The sequence below is a fragment of the Eleutherodactylus coqui genome, chromosome 8 (genome assembly GCF_035609145.1).
Source record: "Eleutherodactylus coqui strain aEleCoq1 chromosome 8, aEleCoq1.hap1, whole genome shotgun sequence".
NCBI lineage: Eukaryota > Metazoa > Chordata > Amphibia > Anura > Eleutherodactylidae > Eleutherodactylus > Eleutherodactylus coqui.
Window position 1 is genome coordinate 168,426,611 of NC_089844.1, and position 6,000 is coordinate 168,432,610.

Sequence of the window (6,000 nt, forward strand, 5' to 3'; positions counted from 1 at the left end):
TCTGGGTTGCTGCAGCTGCTGTCTGGAGCTTCCAGGCAGGCTTCCCTGCCCTTGTCAGTGCCGACAAGCATCTCTTGCTGGTTACGTGGATTGAAATCCCCACCCCCAGCAAGAGATTGCTCTAATTGGCTGAGCCAGTGCTCGATGCACCAATCACAGCCATTCATTGAATGGCTGTGATTGGTTCATCAAGTGCTGTCTCTGATTGGCCAATATAGGGAACACAATTACTACTGAACCCACAAAGGGGACACTTACTGAAGAGGCCATAATGTGAGTTACTATTACTGCTGGGGCCACTATGGGGATCACTAGTACTACTGGGGCCACTATAGGAGCACTATGACAACTTTGGCCATTTTGGGGGTCACTATGGGAGCACTATTATTACTGGGCCACTATGGGGGTCACTTACTACTAGGGCCACTATGGGTGATCCCATTTCCCCCTGGGTCACTATGGGGGACCCTTTTAGCAGTCTTAGAATTAGAATCAACAATTTGAAGGCAACCATAACTCTGATATGGCCCTCGGTGAAAATCAGTTTGACACCCCTATTCTAGAGCACTGCAGGTGTGGGGGATTATCAGAACTGGTGCAGTTATCCACTAGAGGTAAACTGTATAGTTTATCTATTCTGGACTAAGGTAATGCTGTAGTAATCTGCGTCACAGTTACAGTCTATGCACATCGAGCCCCTGCGGTTATCTATTGTAGGCACTCCATGTGTCGCCTTGTGGTGCAGTAATGCTTCTTTAATTGTCCGTGATACTGTGGCCGGTGCAACATACCAAGATTTATTCTCTGTATGTAATAGGTAGCATATAGTACGGCTCCATTGACCACTACAGTTGCAGTATAATGAATTTGTACTACTAAAGTTGTATGGAACTCAAATCCTAAAGCATACTTGACCTGTCAGAGTAACCTGCTGCTGTGTCTGAACATGAAGAACAACAGATTCTGTTCTCTAATTCTCTATAGCACACAGAGAAATAACAGCATAGAAAACATACAGCAGTACTGAGCAGTGTAGATGTGAGTGCAGGAGCTGTAACACAGCAAATCATGATTAGCTGCATCAGCACAACTCTGTCTTGTCTCTGCAGCTTCCACTTTAACCTCCCCTCTACATGGACCTCTATGGGCAGCATGATGCACCCTCCTTCACTTTCTGCAATGTCTCAGTATCTGTCATCCTAACCTGAAAATAGGCAGTGGACAGCAAACAGGAAAGAAAACCTTAGTGGGCAGCACCCTTTGTCACCCCCCAACCTACTTAGTCCTGAGACCAGGCCAGCTATAGTCTTTTTTTAGGCCAGTTTCGGACAGATGTATAATGGGTGCACTTATGTACTTTTTAAAAACATAGACGCGTCCCAACCTGCCTGCGGGTCAGCTGACGCAAGCCCGCAGCGTCAGAAGTCCCTGATACAGCCCCGTGCGCTGACAGTGGGTGCTGCCTGGAAACCCCCTTTAAGGTTTTTCTAAATGGAGTGACTTGCTCCTGTAGATGAGCATTAACCAATGAGATCACTGCTTGTGTGTCTGACTTGTACATTGGATGATTCAGATCGTTCATCCCACATAGAATATGAATCGCCAATTCTTCCAACGGTCCTAAGGGCTGTTAAGAAGGCTACTTTAGTAGACAAGTTCCTGAGTGATAATGTTTTAGGTTCAGTTTCAACCAATGGATCTCCTGGCAGAAGACTGAGCCTTGGGACAGAAGATCCTGCCTGAAGGTTAGCGTAATTGGCGTATCTATCACCAAGGAGATTAACAGAGGAAACCAGGGTCTTTTTGGCCATGCTGAGGCTATGAGAATAATCCTGTCCGGACAGTTCCAGATCTTCTGAAGGACCTGAGCTTTTAATGGAAGAGGAGGAAAAGGCGTATGCCAGTTCCATATCCCATTCCTGGGACACAGCGTCCAATGCTAGTGGATTGTCCTTGGGATTCAGGGAAAAGAATTGGCAACATTTTGTGTCTGTCCTTCTCGCAAACAGATCTACTTGTGGAAACCCCACTGAGATATCAAGAACTGGAACACGTCCATGTTGAAGGACCATTCTCTTGGGTTCAGCTTTTCCCAACTCAGATAATCTGCGATAGTATTCTGGGAGCCTTTTGGATGTACTGCTGATAGTGACTTTATGTTGTCTTCTGCCCAGGAGAATATTCTCTTTGACAACTGCTGTAGATGAGGGTGTCTGGTACCGCCCTTGTGACGAATAAAGCATACTGTCGCCCTATTGTCAGATAGTATATTCCTGTGTTTTCCATGTACTATATATACAGCCTGATTTAACGTCCCCCACACGGCTCTAAGATCTGTATAATTGGAAGATTGGGAGCTGATGTAGACCGACCAAGAACCCTGCAGGTTCTTATCAGCTATTTTTGCCCCCCAACCTTATACCGGGCACTGGCCCCTTCACAGACCGGAAACCTTCTAATAAATCTAAGCCCCCGTCATTGAAAAGTCCTAAAAAAGATATTTTTGAAAAACGTGAAAAACGATCTGAAGGCATTGAAGACTTCTAAACAGACACCCGAATTTGTCACAAGGGGAACTTCAATCACTAAAAAAATTTAGAAATTAATACACAATTAATCATTAAGCCAGCCTACAAAGGCGGAAATATCGTTGTAATGAGCAGACCACAATATGTCGAAATGTGTCAACGACTACTGTGTGACACTTCGACCTATGGTCTACTATCAAATGACCCTACTAACACCTTTCTATCAGAACTTAAGAACTTACTGCAACGCAAACTTGACTTAGGCTGTATTAGTGACAGAGAGTATCACTATATATGTCCCACCAATCCAACGGTGGCAACATTTTATGAACTACCAAAAGTGCATAAAGGCACCAATCCAATTAAAGGTAGACCCACAGTGTCGGGAGTTGACAATCCCACCCAAAACCTAAGCGTCTACATTGACAAAATTCTTTGTCCATATGTTACATCTATACGCTCATACGTCAGAGACACAATGGACGTTTTGCGCCTTCTTGATGGCATCTCTGTGGACCCGGACGTCTTTCTTGTGTCATTGGACATTGAATCACTTTACAGCTCAATTCCGCATCAAGGCGGACTACAAGCAGTCAAGATCTTCTTACAATAAAGAGGGTCTCATTTCAACAACCACAACCAATGTATTCTGGATTTTCTTGAGTTTCAGCCACAATTACTTTTTGTTTGACACCAAGTACTTCCACCAGCTGAGGGGCACTGCGATGGGGACGCCCTGTGCCCCATCGTATGCCAACCTGTACCTGGGCTGGTGGGAGGAAAGGTTTGTCTACAATAACATTGTGTGGTCTGACAATATTATTCTTTGGCTTCGATTTATCGACGACATACTTGTCTTTTGGAAAGGAGCATTAGCCTCATTAAGAACTTCGTGGACTCCCTGAACCAGAACACTCTCAATCTCCGTTTAACCTATGAGATTAATTCCACAGTCCTACCTTTTCTGGATCTATTGATCCAGAAAAATGAAGACGGTACCATTTAGTCGACATTATATCGAAAAACAACAGCAACAAACAGTGTTGGGCTGAAAAAGTCATCACCCAACTCCATTGAAGAAAGGTATCCCGAAAGGGCAATTTTTAACGTCTTAGACAAAATTGTTCCGACGACTCTTCCTTCATTAAGGAAAGCGAAAAGCTTATGAAACACTTTCGGTATAGAGAATATCCAGAAGAAGTGGTCTGTGAAGCATTTAGACGTGCTGCTCAACAAAAACGTTCTACCTTGCTAGCACCACGAGAACGCTCAACTGATCAATCTACCCGGGTGATAGGCACCTTTGATACCGCCTCAAAAGAGGTACGCAATATCCTGAATCACTATTGGGATATCTTAAAAAGCGACACTGACCTTGGGGAATATCTTTCACCTATGCCTCTTATCACCTTTCGTCGGGGCCACAACCTCAAAGATCACCTTGTTAAAAGTCACCTCCATGTGGATGACACGAAGAAGACAAGGCTGGGGTCCAGCAAACCTTGCGGTACTTTTCCCTGTCAAGGGTGCTTAGCTTGCCCATTTATTTTAAAGGGCAACTCATTTACATGTGCTTCCACTAATAAAACATACTCATGTCGTGATTTCATCAACTGTAGGACACAAAATGTTGTATATATGGCCACCTGCCCATGCCCTAAAAACTATATAGGGAAAACTATACAGCAATTTCACCGCAGCATCCTTGGCCATATCGGCAACATCCAGCGCCATGAATCCACCCCACTGGCCGACCATGTCTGGTCAATGCAGAATGGAGAGGCTAACTATCAAATTCCAAGGAATTGAATTATTGAGGACACATGGCCGGAGAGGCAATATCGATAAGCGGCTGCTTCAGAAAGAAGCTGCATGGATCTACCGCATGAATACTCTTAATCCAGCTGGCCTTAACGAAAGTCTGTGTTTTAATTGCTTCTTTCGGCGATCATCTATTTATCCTTATATTACCTCCCTCTCTGATACACTGATCCTGGCAAAATGCCACGTACTGTATTATGAGTATTATCATATCGTATTACGCATCTCCTATACATTTCTTTTTCTTGGATGACATCATTAATACCCACCGTTGGTGCATTGATTGGATGCCCGGTTTACGGAACGTTGCATCAAACTAAATCTTCACTTGCGTTCCATGACCTCCTGTCCTTATATTTATTCTTCTAGTCCATTCTATTCTTACCACGGCTCCGCTCAGCATCTTATTCCATTCATGAAGAAGCAGAGCATGTATCATTTTTCTCACAATAATCTTTAATTATGCGCAATAATATACAACTGATATTAGGCACTGTAATACTCCTCCTAGTGTTCGCAAGTGTTGTCATCTGCTCGATTACCAACCGGGAGTTTCGAGATTAGACATTAGCTATATCTAGCTCTAATGCGCTCCTCTTCTTTCATGGGAGGTCCATTTAAAGAACGAAGCGGCCTGTTTACTATCACCACACCGTCATCCCGCAGGGCAGAACGTTACGGATACCACGTAATGACGTCATCATGCTGCACGCGCATGCGCACTTCACTCGCAACACTCCGGCATTAGGGGAACTATACTACAAGGACACTAGAGCGATCGGAGCCACTGATAAACGATCCAGCACTGGACGGAGGTTGCCTACAGCATCTGCAAGGCTGGTATTCATTTGTGCCACTATGTGAATATCTATAGGCTCTCTTGGGGGATTGTATGGGGATGAGATGTCTAGCTCCTCCCCCCATTCATTGCCAGTGGATACCTCATTGGACGATCCATACCCTCCTCCCTCAGGGGAGGTCCGAGACCGGGTATTTCTAGCACTGTTGCTCAGACAGCAGTCATAGCCTGTGGTTCACCATCAGGGCCACAGGCCCTATCTCTCCTTCTACATTTTTTATTTTTGGTGATTTGGCTAGCTATCAGTAGGGACATAATTATAGGGCAATTAGCCCAGGTTAGAACAGAATAGTTGCCAGTCTTATTGTTTGATTGGGAAACTAAAATACCACTATAGTGGTGTCTACTGCCTAATCCCCCGTCTGCTCCCTCAACATAGAGGAAATGCTCCCTTATGAGTCAACTAATTGCAATGACTCGGGGTCTACTCCTCTGTGTAGGACATCCTCACAGATACGTGACACTACCGGATGTCTCATAGATACTGCCATCACCATCTAAGCACCCTAGTATATTGTCCTATTATAACGGGGTAGCTCCATGTATCTCTACATACCTGATATAAAGTCAGTATACTCCAGCTCCTGATGAACCTCTCGAAGGTAGAGTGGGGAAACGCATCGAGCCTTTTGGATTAGTCGAGCATCTGATTCTTTATTCTTGAGCTTTTGGGATTAGTCGAGCCTCTGACTCCTCCATCCATTGTGAATTACACTACCGTATATCTATTATCATATAGTAGTGGAAGACTGACATACCACATTGATCTGGAGGCATATGAATCCACCTAAT